Genomic DNA, 16,235 nt, shown 5'->3' on the forward strand with positions numbered 1-16,235 from the left:
TGTACAGTACCCAGAGAGAATTGGTGAGTTTTTGTTACCACCCCCCGAGCTATAATACCGAGAGCCATCTCTGAAGCAGGAGACAGGAAAGCCCAAAGACCATTATTGGAAGAGCTCAAACCAGATCCCCGAAATAGCAGAGACCAAGGTCAGAGGCCCAACGCCTCTGGCACAGAGACTAGGGGAACCAGCAAGAGGAGCAGTATTGACACTAAGGGACTTCAACAAAGGGACAGGCAGATTCCCTGACCTGCAAAGCCCCAGAGATCATGTTGTTATAGATAAGAGAAAGACTTGCAGTATTGCTGTGGACCCAGGATGGTATCCCTATTGTTACTGATCCTGACTTGTAGCAGCCTGTTAACTTCCCTAATAAACACTCCTAATTGTGAGGAGTGTGTAAGTGCAGTGCATTACTGAGCCCAGTGTAGAAGTAGAGCACCTGAGATGAATGGGTGCCATCAGAGCAGGTGAAGGATGAAGCACGGAGGTATGTCTCACTCCTGTTTGTTGGAAATAGGGAAGCCAGAGGTGACCAGAAGAAGTGGGCCCTGACGCCTTTTCCTGCAATTAGTGTTGTCTGGGGAAAGTCCCGGACACTCTCAGGATACAGTTTCCTACATTTTCAGCATGAGAGAATTAGATTCGCTGACATGGCCCCTTCCAGCTAATGTTCTATCACAATAGTGGTCAAGTCGGAACTTGAAAATATGGGGTTTCCACATCTGCATTTCGACTGAATTTCTTGTCGGTGGCTTTAGTATGTACTTGCATGCGTGGAAAAGGGAATTTTTAAAGTTACTGGATTTAGATCTCTTTTCTGTTTCAGAATTCCTTTACAATTTTGAAACAGGTGATATTTCCAGACTCCGCCTGAATGTTTGGCTTCATTTTGTTTTGTTTTTCACTAGGGAACTTTGGCTTTGTACAGCAGTCTATTTCAGTATGTAATGTAGAACTTCCAGAATGCCTAAACTGTGAGCAAGTTCTTCCTTACTTTGAATTGAAATCGATCATGTAACGTTTCACTGGCTCTCTATCATAGCATGAAGGTAAGCAAATTCATCTTCACTCGACAGCACGTGCAGTACGGCTTTTCTTTAGGAAAATATGATCATTTAGTTGCAATGGTGTCTAAGTGATGTCTTCTGTATCCTAACAATATTAGATTCATTCTTTGTCATGTTTCCCAGTTTGTGCCTCGAATGCTGGCATCCAAACGTTGCTTTTCAACACTTTAAAGAGATCTTGTGCAGCAGATTTACCCACTGCGTCCTTTGACCTGATTGCTGCTTCTATGAGCATTGATTAGGGATTCAAGCAAGGCAAAATCCTGACAACTTCAACCCTTTCTCCATTTGTCTGGACATTAAAGCTTTATTAACCAGCCCAAATCACATCAAACTTTTCAGCCGTTGGCTTATGCCTACTGACTTCTAGGAAGCCTGTGGTCCAAATTTCCCCAGATCTTTCTTGCAAATGAATAGCTGAATATATTTTTCTGAATATAGTTTTCTTTATTTTCTTTAATCCCAAATAAAGAAAGCTACATGTAGGTAGCATTGGTCCATTTCTTACTGCTGACTTGGGTCCAGGTTCTCAGCACAGAGAAGGGAGACCTTTCTCAACTGGATTCTGCTTCAGCAGTCTTAGCTACAGATTAGCATGCCATCTAAACTTCCATCCACACTACTACTGACTGTGGGGACCAAGGTGTTAGGCCGAATGAGGGGGAGCCTCTAGCTCTTCCTCACCAGAGAAAAAGGGATTCTCTTGAAAGGATTTCCTAGGTTCCCTTGCACTACTGAAGAGTGCTTCAAGTGTCATAGGCAGAGAGGATGGATTTCAATCCCTGGATCATTCAGGCAGCTTCCAATGACTTCAATATAAGGCTGATACTCTTTTATTTTTTTCACACCAACAGCCTTACATCATTTATTGTTAAACTTGATTAGGAAGCAAAAAACCAAGGAATAAACCAGATTATTTGCCAATAGAAGTTCAAGTCATCAGATGGGGACAAAATTTGAGCCTGGGAAATGAAGCCATGTGTGCCACCCTTCAGGGGGCTCCTTACAGCCCCAGCTTGGTTCTTCTCCAATGTCTTCTCTTGGAGTTGTACCTGATTTTATTACCGGTTTTCATTCGAATCCATTGGGGAATGGGCCGATTCTGCTTCTGTTTCTTGGCCAGGAATCTCTTGATCCTGAAAGTCTTATGAGACGACATGGTGAAGTCGGAGCACCACCGCACTCGGGGTGGCAGAGAAACGGAGAGAGAGAGGACAAGGCTGATACTCTTTGATTTTTTTTTTTTTTTTAGCAAAACAGTAAGTCAAGCTGACATGGTCTTATGAGTACATAGCTGCTTCCCCCCAGGTGGGAAACCAAGGACCAGGAAGAGTGTTTATGCAGAAAAAAAAAATCTCTCCACTCATAATAACGAGTCTAGAAGGCTGGGACTCTGGTGGAGGAAAGCCGTCACATTTGTGTGAAGATGGTGAGATGAGTCCCAGTCACATCGTCCTGACTAAAACTCATCCCTACCCCCCACCCCACCCCCACCGCTTTAGTGAGACTTTCAGGGTACTTCTTACGAGTACATGGCTGCTTGCTCTGTGGCCGGAAGCAATCTCTCAGAGATTTCGGTTCTATTGTCTATCCCACCATCAGTGCACCCAACTCCCTTCTGACACTGATCACAGATTGTTCCCCTGGAGACAGCCCAGGGACCTGCAAGGTTAAAGCCAGCTCAGGGGCATCTAAGGTTAAGTCACCATGTTAACTCTAGTACCTGCCGACCAGGTTATGTGCTTATCGGAGCTTGCTAGTCCCAAGACTGTATCAGCCTGTTGGAGAATACCTTCGCTTTCTTTCTTGTTTCTGGTTTCATAGAAAGGGGATTACCCTACATGCTTGGTCTGTCTCATTATTGTCCCTCAATTACACAACTGCTCCTCAGCGCCTTCTGGGTTGTAAGGTTGGACCTTACATCCCCATATACCTGGGCACCCAATAACATAGAAAGTAAAAGGATATGAAACTTGAAACTTCTCCTAATGCCAAGAGAAGGGTCTATTTCATTGCAGTTACCTAGGATGCCATGCTTCATAGAGGTATAGGATTGAGAATCTATTACTTAACCAGGCCAAGAGTATCTCTCTGGGATAGATCGACTTTTTGCCCTGGGTTGGACTAAGCACAACTAGAATGCTCCTTAGAATCAAGGATAGTGAGAGTTCATAAACTTTGGGCACATTTATCAGAAGAGACCGGTCCCTGGAAAAGGATATCATATGGAGTAGATCAGCAAAAAGAAGACCCTTGATAAGATGGTTTACACAGTGGCTACAATGTACTCAAGCATAACAATTGTGTGGTTGGTGCAGGGTTTTGTTCTGGTGTGCATAGGACAGTTATAAGTCAATATGAAAAGCAGGCTCTCCCTTAAGAGGTTTTCTTTCTCAGGCAGTTGAAAACCTTAGAATAAATTATGGATAGTGGTGTGGAGACCCAGGATGGAGTCACACTATCTGGAGTATTTGATCACCGTTTTGATGAGTGACCTGTGAGTTTGACCTATTTAAACTTTTGCACTCTAGAGAGATGTTGGCAGGTAGAGTAGAAGTCAGAAAATACTTTATCTTGGGAAATGAGAGATTTGAGCAAGAAAACGTCTCCTACCCCAGATCCCACAATGGAAGATAATTACATCCTTAGAATCATGGCCTATCCTCAGTGGGCACATAACATTAACCTTAACATTGGTGTGCCCTTGGCGTGGGGATTAGTTTTCAGAGCTTACACTTGTATGTGTTATAAATTGATATAAATGTCAGAGGAAACACAAGGCCTCGTGCATGTTTTGATGAAAAATAGTCCTCACCTACTATGCCAGTACAAGTTACTGTGAAAATATAAGAACTGCCAAGAGGACCGCTACAAATTTAGTCTCATCTGAACTTTTAAGTGAGCTGAATTTCCTTGGAGAATGTGATGGTTGTGTTAGTCCAGGTAGACTAGAGGAACAAATTCATAGATACTCATATGTACATGAGAAAGAGGTTTATATACAAGAGCAATTGAATATTGAGAAAACATCCCAGTCCAGTGCAGATCAAGTCCATAAGTCCAAGAGTAGCCCATATGTTTGATACCAATCTATAGAGTCCTCCTCAGACTCAGGAAACACATGAAATGATGCCAAATGCAGGAAGATCACAGGCCAATGTGTGCAAAGTCTTGTGCATCCAGTGGTGGTAGAAGCATCTCAGGGCTGGCAGGGGTCTCCACGTGGCTCCTCCAGTTCCCAGGGCACGGGGTCTATCAGCGTGGGGCCCTGTGTCTTGTCAGTATAGCTTCTCTTAGGGAGTGAGCCGAGAGGAAGAGAGAGTCTGTCTCTCGCCTGCAAGGAGGAAATCCAGGAATTCGCAGAATCTCAGGGGAAGGCCATGCCCACAACAGAGACCTCATTGGCTACAACCTGATTGACAGACTAGACTCTATCCGTTCACTCTTAATGCTCTCAAGTCCCAAAATGACACCAGATTATGTAACTACCACAATGGTGGCAGAATTTTTAGAGTAGACCAAGAAAAGTATAATCATAGATAAAGGACAAGCTAAGTTTTAGTGGCCAGAGAGCAAAACTGCAAGGTGTGAATGTGAACATTTATTTTTTTCATTGTTCCATTGATTTAAGGAGCTCAGGTGTTATACTATGGTAAGCCTTGGATTGCTAACATCAAAGTCAGTGGGTTAAGTCCCTACCAAGTGCTTTATGGGAGAAAGATGAAATTTTCTGTTCCCATAAAGACTGACAGTGTCAGAAATCCTAAGACTCAGTTCTACTGTCCCATAGGATGCTATGAGTTGACATTGTTTCAATAGCAGTGGGCTTGGTTTGGGGTTTTTCCTTGACATATTTGTCATTTTTTTTTCCAGCTTAGTGAGATATTTATATTTAGGGCCTTCTAAAAGAGAGATGTCAGTTTGGGTGCTCTGGAGCACTGGGAAATCAGTCCATTGAAGAAGCAAACTGTACCCACAGGATATGGACAATCTGATGATCATTGCCTTTTTTTTTTTTTTTTTGCTTTGTCAAAAACCAATGCTTGTATATTATACCTTATTTTCTTCACTGAAATATATCCATAAGTAATTTGATGAGATAATGCTAGGAAGATAACTTTGTTAAATAGCTGAATTTCCTCCACTCCTACCCCAATTCTAAAATAAGGAAAATTGAAATTGGGACTACCACCACCCATATAGGGGCTTAATCATTCCCAGATAAACTAATTAAAACACAACACATCTTCCTTTTTTAGCCTGGGGATAAACACCCCTGTTACCAGCCTCTTTTAAGCATTCTGCCTTGAAATTATTTTTAACAGTTGTTAGGTAACCCTTTGTTTATTTAAAAGATCTTAAACTTTTTCCTATAAAACATCATGAACATCCTCATTTCTAATGAACAAAGTCTTGCATAGTTTACTATGAATCAATGTGGCATGTGTTGGTATGCTTATATTAATGTCTAAAACAGCTCCAAGAGATTGGCTTTTATTCTCCTGTAATAGATGAGGAAACAAAGCTGAATGCAAAAAGCAAATTGAGCGTTTGAATTCTATCCGGTGAGCCCCGAGAGACCCTGTGCTTAGCCTGTTATTTGCCTCTCCATATTGCCTGGGAGCAGGCTTGAGGGTTTCACAAAGAAGGCTCCATTTTTATTCAAGAAACCTCACACTTTCCTAGGCACAGTGCAGTATAAGTTCACAGGTGTTGTCATTTGAAGTTCTGAGTCACACGATGCTCTCCAGACAGTGGCTGAGGGGCAGGCTGGCTCCGAGAGGTTCTAGGAGCTAACAGTTCGAACTGTGAGAGTCCAGAGAACCACATCCATTTACAATGCGGTAGCGAACAATTGCCATCTCTGAGAGCAAAACTTGGCTTGATCTCTGCCTGGTAGGTGCCTTTAGCATGGGCTGCTTATTCCCTTGGGAGGCAGGGGCACTGGCAGAATCGGAAATGAAGTGAGCACAGTCTTGCAGCTGCAGCAGACTGACGATGTCATTTGGGACTCATCTGAGCCATGGATGCCACTTTAAAGTGTAGCCCACAGTTAATATGGTTTTATGAAAGGGGGGGGGAGTACTTTGGGGAAGCAGAGAATCCCAGGCAAGAGAGAGGGAGATTAATGTATATAAGCCAAAGGGCTGTCCAAAAGCGATTGCTCATACTAAGATTATAGGGTCATTTAAAAACACGTTTATTGCTGAGTAATGACTGAATTTGCTCAAAATTTTTTGGCGAGGAGATGGAGAAGGTGCTGAATGATGGTTCTTTTATTCATTATAATGATTTCTGCCAGACTTTTATTCATGCTAAGAGAAGAAACCTTCAGAAACTGACACTGCAAGAAATGTGCCAATTATGAAAGAATATTTTGCTGCTAATATTTACTTAATAGTAGCCAATTGTTAGCTGTGGAGGTTTATGAAATCTAAAGGAAAAGAGGAATAAGTATAGTTTAGCTAATGAAATAGTCTTTGGAAGAGTTAATATTCAAACAAATGTGCAAATTAATATTCCCAAGAAAGGGTACTTGCAGGATGGCAGTCATGACCCAGAATAGCATCCCAGCCCCCAATGTTTTTCTTATTTGCTAAATTGCATCTGAGCTGAAGTTACAGTATTGTATGCAGTGTGTCTCTTGAGAGAGGCTTTCTATTGAGGAGCATCTTAAAACAGAGACGATGGCATGACCTGTTCCTGGAGAATGGGATGAACTTTATTCTGTTGGGCAGCGGTTCGCAACCTGTGGGTCGCGACACCTTTGGGGGTCAAACGACCCTTTCACAAGGCTTGCCCGATTCATAACCGTAGCAAAATGACAGTGATGAAGTAGCAACGAAAATCATTTTATGGTTGGGGGGTCAACACAACATGAAGAACAGCATTAAAGGGCCGCGGCATTGGGAAGGTTGTGAACCACTGCTGTAGGGTCAGACCTGCCAAAGAGATGCTGCTCGTGAGAGGGACCATTGGAGTCTCCGTATTTTCCCTTTCGTGAACTCCTAGCCTCATTTCTACCGTGCACACCTTGTACTCTTCTCTATAAAAACAATTGCTAATGGAATGATGTTCACCTAAGTGGTGATCGGGCATGGTGGTTACACGCTGCAATTCAGTTCAAGACCCCCAGCTGCTCTGTGGAAAAGACAGGGCTTTCTACCCACCACACAGAGTGACCGTCTCAGAAACCCCGTGGGGCGGCTCTAGCCTGTCCTGTAGGGCGGCGATGACTCAGCATCGAATTGATGGCAATGAGTTTGGTTTTGGAACTAGCAAAATGAACTCCAATGCATTTCTTCACGCGCGCATGCGTGCGTGTATGTATGTGTGTGTGTGTGTGTGTTAAAGAGGCAAGTATTAAACTACAAGAAAAAAATCAAGATTACTTTGAATAAGAAGCAGATTAGGTCACTAAACCTACCACATGGTAAGATTTATTTACTTTAGCTTTAGAACAAGACTGATATTAGTACAGGTACAGAAAGCCAGTGTTATGGAATTAGGGATGGCAAGAAATCCTACATAGGTATAGAAATTTGATATATGAAATGATATATATGTCGATGTATAGGCTGCTAGGACTTCAGTTCATATTGTTTATTCCAAACAAAATGTGTTTAAGCACTTCACTGTGATCAGTTGGATGGCCGCAGAGAAGTTCTTTCTTAGTATATTTGCCTTAGTCACAGCAGGTTACCTTCAAAAACAGTCCAATCAAAAGCGGCATTTGAAGAGATCTACTTGGCCAGTTAAATACGAATGGACGTAAAAAGTTGGTGGACAATGGCAATAAAATATCATGGAACTTTCCCATGAACTTATGAAGTACCCTCAGATAAGGCAGAGAGGTCAACACACAAGATTGACTTTTTGGGGGTGGTGGTAGGAGATTCCAAAGGAGCAATCGTGATTTATTTTTTCTGATGACACAGTATGATTATAAGGACTTATTTTTGATGAAGTTTTTTTTAATGAATACTATATCAATGAGAAAACAGCCAGGGAATTTGTGATGAGTTTCCCCCCCACCAAAACCATGCACGTTATATTTTAAGGACAACAAGACTTAGCTTATGAAAATTTTCTTTGTGAGATACTACCTTATAGACCCTCTTGTTCTGACTGGGTCCTGTAGACCCTCCGGTCTGGCCTCCCCAGACTCTTTTGTCCCCAAACTCAAACTTTGAAAGGAATGATATTTGAGACTCTAGAGAATGCCAAAATTGCCGATTTAATGTGATGTCAGTAAAATAAAAAAAAAAATCACGCTCTTTGCCGCATCTACTGCGAGAATGAAGACCATTCTCAGCAACCCAACTGTCGACATTCCGGAGAATGTGGACATCTCCCTGAAAGGGCGCACGGTCATCGTGAAGGGCCCCCGAGGAACCCTGCGGAGGGACTTCAATCACATCAACGTAGAACTCAGCCTCCTTGGGAAGAAGAAGAAGAGGCTTCGAGTTGACAAATGGTGGGGAAATAGAAAGGAACTGGCTACAGTCCGCACGATCTGTAGTCATGTACAGAACATGATCAAGGGCGGGACACTGGGCTTCCGATACAAGATGAGGTCTGTGTATGCCCACTTCCCCGTCAACGTGGTTATTCAGGAGAATGAGTCTCTTGTTGAAATCCGTAACTTCTTGGGTGAAAAATACATCCGGAGGGTTCGCATGAGGACAGGTGTTGCCTGTTCTGTTTCTCAAGCCCAGAAAGATGAGTTGATTCTTGAAGGAAACGACATTGAGCTTGTATCAAATTCAGCTGCTTTAATTCAGCAAGCCACGACAGTTAAAAACAAGGATCTCCGAAAGTTTTTGGATGGTATCTATGTTTCTGAAAAAGGAACAGTTCAGCAGGCTGAGGAGTAGCTCTAGGAGGTGTCCAGCAACAGTCTAGATGATTCCTTTAGACTTGTCTGTGATGCTTTGATCCAATCCAATAAAGTTTATGTATTGAAAAAAAATCACAGAATTACTGAAAGGGAAGAATTTATTAACACAAAGTATTCTGATCCAGAAAGAAAATACAGGAACATTCTCACTGTGCTTCCTCGAAGCCATGCTTATCTCCGATCATACCTGAAAGTTGGGCACTGAATAAAGAATATGGAAGAATTTATGCATTTGAATTATGAGATTACTGATTAACAAAAGTACCATAGACTTAGTATAAATACATCTATCTTGGAAGAAGTCCAAGAAGAATATATAGATCTTTTATAAAACAACTCAGTGCTCTGGAATTGATTCTGACTCGTAGCAACCTTAGAGGATGCAGTTCCTTTAGAATTGCTGAGACTTTTAATGGGAAGACGATAGCCTCATGATTCTTCTGAAGAGTAGCTGACCGGCTTAACCCACCGATCTTCAGTCTGCAGCTCAAAGTCTACCACATGAAGTCGCCAAGGCTCTCCTGCATATTCTGGGCAAACCTTCCTTCCAGAAGGTCTAAGTACCATATGAAAGAATATTTATAGTGGCCATGCGTCTAATAAAACAACTTCAATGTCCTTTGGTGGGAGAGATGATAGGTTATGGTATATTCATGAAAGAGAATATTACAGAACAGTGGGTAAAGCTCACTAATACAAAATACCAAGCAAGTTGCATATATATATATATATATATATATATATATATATATATATAGAGAGAGAGAGAGAGAGAGAGAGACAGACAGACAGACAGTTGTAGGATGGCTATAAGAATGCTCAATGATTAGATATGTATGCATATATCCACACATTTATATTTTTGCTACTTTGATAAACATCTAATTCTGAGCATTATAACCTCTAAGGAGGTGGGTATAAGGATGAACATACAGGGGCCTTCACTTAGTATTTTTTTTAGGTGAGTGGTAGTAACTGGTTATATCATCTTGATACATTGTTGTCTACATTTTTATAATTATAAGAAAAGATTTTGAGAAGAAGTGTGGTAGGTTTTTCCATTGCACTGCTCTATCATCCAGGCATTTGAACTTGTCGGTTGTGTCCTTGCGGTAACGCACTCTCTAAGCTGGAGATGGAACTCAGCCAAGTCTGAGCTGGTTGTTGGCTGTAACTCTGATTCCCACGTCTGCCTTTGGCACACAGTGTGATCTGAGTCACTGAGTATTTTATGGACACCCAAGCTTCCTTTGGGGGAAAATGAAATGCCAATACTTGGTCCACAACTCATTGGGGATATATGCCTGAGTCAATTCTGGCTTCTGTTACCTCCACAGCAGGATAGTTGGCTACAATCATATTGATTGTCTGAGTCGCGTGATTGAGATGAGGTAGAAAGGGCCAGGAATTGGAAAAGAAGTGCTTGGTTAAGATTCCTATTCCCTTTTCCCCCTGAAAGGTGAAGGACCACTTTTCATTTCCTGGGAGCTTGGGAATTCCTGGGGGCACACGGATGGGCTGTGGCAGCATTTTCGGTGATGAAGTCCCTGTCTAGAGCAGGATTGGAGAAAGGTGGGCTTCGGGAGTGGCCGAGTGGCAGTGGGCACCGTTGCAGCTATTGGGTTTGTACTCAGTACTGAAAATCAGGGAACACCACGTAGAACTATTTGTGATGAAGAATTCAGCATGCCATTAGTACCTAGTTTAGAAAGCTATTGGAGAAGGCTTTCAGAGGTGTAAGAAAACCCTAACAAGAATCCTGATTGGAGGGAATACATATAAAGCAAAGCAAAAAGAAGCAATGTTTTGGAGTGCTCTGTACTTGGTGTTTTCTTTCTTTTAGTGTATTAGAATTGGGTTATCAAGTATTATTAGGTTATCAAACAAACAAACTAAAGAATTATGAATAAAATCCCTCTGAAGCCCATTGACAATCTTCCAGAGAAAGAAGAGAAATAGATGTGCGGTGGGGTGGGTCTGCCTCTGGGCGGCTGCGTGCCGTAGGCAAATGCAGGAGTAGTACTGATTTTTCTCTCCTATGCTTTGCCTCAAGGCAAAACACTTGGATGGAGGAAGTTGATGTGTATGTTCATATTAATTCTTTTTATATTACAACCTGGATGACACTGTGCTGCTATGTTGGTTCATTGGCTAATTGTTCAGGGAGAAGTTACCATAAAGACATGTCTTCAAGGTCATCTGAGCAAGAAAGCTGTAGCTCTCAGGAAACCTACTCTTTGACTTTAAAAAATAGCTAAAATTAAAAAGACTAAAAATACTAAATAAATAAAATAAAAAGAGTGATCATACCAAGTCCTGGAAATGATGTGGGCATTTGAAATGCTTACAGATTGCTGATGAGAGTTCAAAATACGAAAAGAACTTTGGAAACATAGTTTCTTAAAGCTGAACATGCTTTTACTTTAAAGTCCAGCAATTTTACTTCTAAGGGAACTGTAAGTAAATCTGCACACTAAGACTTTTTACAAAATAATGTTCTTTGTGGTCCAATTCATATTTACTACTCCTCAGGATTAATTGACGAAAAAGGAAAGTATCAGTCCATATTAGGACTTATGCACAAATGCTAAGAGCAACTTTGTTTAACAAAAACCCAAGTTGCAAACAATCCAAATGTTCATTGGTGAATGTATTAACAAATTGTCATTTATCCACAAAATGGAATAAACAACTCAGTAATAAAGAATGAATCATTAGCAACAGATACTAAAAGCGGCATGGTGAGTAAAAGAAGCTAGATACAATACATGGTATACTGTGTGATTTTGTTTGTGACGGGTTTTGGAGTACTGGTTGCCAGGAAAGGGGGTTCATGTCTCAAAGCACCAGAGGAAGAAATATTTTAGGGGAAGAAAATGGTCCACATCTTCAGTTTATCAATGCATGATTATAAGAAAAGTTAATTATGTGAATTATCTCAAACATTGTTACAGAAAAGAAAGATAATGGTCAAAGATATTCCAGAAAAGCAAATAAGAAAATTAATGTCAGAATAGACAATAATATTTTAAAAACCTCACTGCAATCAAGCTACTACTGACTGTGGTAACCCTTTTGGATAGGGTAGAACTGCCCCTGTGGGTTTCTAAAACTGATCATTTATGGGTGTAGAATGCCTTGTTTTTAAATCAAACTGACATTTAGTGTTATATATACTCAGTAGGGTACAAAGGAATTGTGATATGAAAATGAAATGATAATAAAATAGTGTTTATAAAGAAACCTAGTCATAAACTGAATACCTGAAAATGTAACAATTAAATATAGAAAGAAAACAGTGGACTGCATGGAGAACTAGATTTAAACAATGACAGAAACATATAATTTACAAATTGTGATTCTAACACATACAAACTTGAACATACAGAGTTATACTTGTAATATACAAATATGAAATATATAAAAACTAGAAATACAATTATAGTCTGGGCATTCTTTTATACCTCGTTCAAAATCAAATATCATAAGCAAAAGAGTAGGAGAGCTGACCAATAAAATAATCTGACCTGATACTTATTTGTGACAACGTTACAGGCCTTGAAAAGAGAATATCACGTTTTCTCTCTATACACATGGAATGCTTAAATTACTGACTATGTTCCTGGCAAAAAGAAGCAAAAAATAAACGTTAATCGTTAATTGGCTGACTAAAAATATAATTGAGGGATGGCATCTCGTATTTCCTATTGTCTATGGTTATATATAAGTAGAAAATTGAGTTTGGTATGACCAGGAAAATACTACGAAAGGAAAAGGGCAAGGCATTAAATAACACAGGGAATACAATTCCATTTTGGTTAAAAATAATACAAAGCAAAGAAATAGCTAGTAAGCAAAGGATACTCATACACGTATTTTGGTGAGCAAGCAGAAAGTTGTGGCTGCAAAATGGAACACACGGGCGGTTGCTATTGATGACCTGAGAAGCTGACCTGATGTTTAGGGAAAGGACATTTAGCATTTGTTTTACATAGTTGCAAAGTTACAACAAATTATTAAAGAAAATGTCGTGTGATCGAATGGATGCATAGTTTTGAGATTGCGCTTCACTTTGTTTGTTCTTTTGTCCTTTGATGATGATATTGCAAGTCTCTTTTTATTTTTCACTTTCCCTGTTAGTGCTTAGACTGTGGAGGAACATAAAGAGGCCCCATGTAGAACGGTGATTGTGAAACAGTTAATCAGTTGCTGCTGAATCCATGTGTGATTCATGGTGACCTCGTGGGTGTTGAAGTTCAGCTGTTCTCCAGAGAGATGTGGCGGCTTTTTATGAAGGCAGCAGAGGGTCAGGACTTTTGAGACACCTCTATGTGGGTTTGAACTTCCAACCTTTTTGTTTAGCAGCCAAGGGTGTTACCTATTTGCACCATTGACAGATTAAACCAAACCTTTTGACTACAAGTCTCTTCTGATTCGTGGCACACCAGTATGTCACACTAGAAATGCTCCACAGGGCTTTGTTGCCTGTTATCTGTATAGAACAGGTTCTCGTTTCTCTTACTGTGCCGCTGTATGGATTCAAACTGCCAACCTTTAGCAGGAATGCAAATTATTTGTGCATCTCAAGGGACTGCAAAACCCATAGGCAATGAGTCAATACTGACTGCTCCATAATCTCTCCAAGGTGGGAATTCCTGTGAAAGCAAACTACCATGTATGAGGGGGTGTCCCTCAAAATCAGATCCCCCCCAAAATATATCTAATTAATTATTTTTTTTTAAACTTATCATTTTCAAAGTACTCTCTGTTACACTAAATACATTTGTCAAATCGGTGATTCCATTCTTGGAAACATCTTCCAAACTCATCTGTATGAATGGTCGACAGCACCTCCCTCCTTTTTCTCTTCACCTTTCCTACATCATCAAATCACTGTCCTTTCTGGGGGGTAAAGGAAGTAGGGATTAACAAACCCAGGGACAAGGGAACAACAAGTGATCTAAAATTGATGGCCAGGCGGGCATAGGATACCTGGTAGAGCTTGATCAAGGGCCATGTAATCAAGAGAAATTACTGAAAACTGAATGAAGACGGGACAAGAGGAAAGTAAAAGGAAATAGAGGAAATAACTAGGAGACAAAGGGTTTTTATAGAGTCTAAATACAGGCATGTACATATGCAAATAGATTTATAAATGATAATAGGGAAATAGATATATGTACATATATTTATATGTTAAGTATAAGGGTAGCAGATGGACATTGGGTCTCCACTCAAGCACTTCCTCAATGCAAGAACACTTTGTAATAATAACCTGGTATTCTGTGATACCTTCCCAACAACGATCGCTGAAGACAAAATGGGTGCATAAGGAAATGTGGTGAAAAAGCTGATGGTGAACTATCAAAAGATATAGTATCTAGGGTCTTAAGGGCTTGTAGATAAACAAGCAGCTATCTAGCTGAGAAACAACAAAGTCCACATGGAAGAAGCACACCAGTCTGTGTGATCATGAGGTGTCAAGACTCAGAGCAAAAAATCGTATCATTGTGAATGAGAGGGAGTGTGGAATGGAGACCCAAAGCCCATCTGTAGGCAATTGGACATACCCTTAGAGAAGGTTCACAAGGAAGAGATGACCCAGTCAGGGTGCAGTATAAAGCACCAATGAAACATACAACTTTCCTCTAGTTCTTTAATGCTTCCTCCCCCCACTATCATGACCTCAATTCTACCTTACACATCTGGCTAGACCAGAGCATATACATGGGTACAGATAAAAGCTGGAAACACAGGGAATCCAGAATAGATAAACCCCTCAGGACTAATAATATGAGTAGGGATACCAAGAGGTCAAGGGGAATGTAGGGGGAGAAGGGGAAACCAATCACAATAATCTATGTATAACCCCATCCCAGGGGGACAACAGAAAAGTGGGTGAAGGGAGATATCAGTCAGTGTCAGACATGAAAAATAATAACAATATTTATAAATTATCAAAGGTTCATTAGAGAGGGGGAAAATGAGCAGCTGATACCAATGGCTCAAGCAGAGAATGTTTTGAAAATGACGATGGCAATAAATGTACAAATGCGCTTCACAAAATATATGTATGTATGGATTGTGGTAAGAGCTGTATGGGTCCCCGAAGAAATGACTTATTAAAAAATGAAAAATCATCACTGTCCTTTCATGTCCTTCATTTACAGAAGCAAAAAGAAGTCACATGGAGCAAGGTCAGGTGAGTAAGGTGCATGGGGCAACAGAGGCATGCTAATTTTTGCTAAAAATGTACATTGAGGTGGCTGTGTGAGCAGGTGCATTGTCGTGGTGCCAAAGCAAGTCCTCCATCTGCCACAAATTAGGCATCTTAAACTTGATGAATAATCCGACCTGGTGGAAAGAACTCCAAATGCACTATGAGTCAACATTGTTGTCTGTTTGGGAAGTTGATGGATGTCCAGAACAAGGTTTGTCATCAATCGACATTTCTGAAATGGGAAAACCACTTATCCATTTCAGTTTGTTTCCATAGTGCTGTCCTTGTCAGCTGTGTTCAAAATCACCACACTTTCTGCAGCCTTTTTCCCGAGCAGGAAACAAAATTTGATAGCCGCATGCTATTCTCTTCAATTGGCCATCACAAAAAGTAAGGTTCAAGTGAAACTGCTTTTATGAAAAAAAAATTCATTGTGATCAGAGAGAAACTTCCCAGGCTATGCCACTGTGTGCACTAACTCAGAGTGAATTTTTGGGAAAAATGCATACCAGGAAAGCTATGCTCCGCTTAAACTATGGATTAAACTATTGACTTTTGGTTTAGTTGCTAAGCTCCTTGACCATTACGCCACCATGTTTCCTACCATAAAGTCTGTTGAAGTTCCTGTTGTGTAACACGTTTGAGGACAAGGGGAGAGATTCCATGAAGATTCACTTCCTTGGCTGTCCTGAGCATCCCAGAGAGACCTCGTATACTGAACACCCTCCTGTTTAAAGCACAAAACCCCATATGCAGAGCTCCTGGTGTTTCCAGCTGTAATTAAATGTTCAGGCTGACAAAAAAACCATAGTTGCCATTTGCTGCCATTGATTAAGAGTATTCACCTTATTCTCATCATATTAAACCCAAGCCCTTTTCCTGATAAGGCAGATTATGCTTTATCTTCTGCTGCAGTTTAATATGAAAATTGCCTAAATTTGACAATCTTCTACTTTCTGAGCACAAAGATTCTGTTATATGACTGGCTTACTTTTCAGAAATTCTCCTAGCCCATATTGTCTTTAAAAATAATTTGAATGTCTCT

General features: G+C 40.6%; 1 pseudogene; it reads left to right on the forward strand.

Moving 5' to 3' along the window:
- Positions 1–8,368: 8,368 nt before the first annotated feature.
- On the forward strand, positions 8,369–8,947 carry LOC142425518 (large ribosomal subunit protein uL6 pseudogene; annotated as a pseudogene).
- The last annotated feature ends 7,288 nt before the right edge of the window (positions 8,948–16,235 follow it).

This window comes from Tenrec ecaudatus, chromosome 14 (assembly GCF_050624435.1).
Source record: "Tenrec ecaudatus isolate mTenEca1 chromosome 14, mTenEca1.hap1, whole genome shotgun sequence".
Classification (NCBI taxonomy): Eukaryota; Metazoa; Chordata; class Mammalia; order Afrosoricida; family Tenrecidae; genus Tenrec; species Tenrec ecaudatus.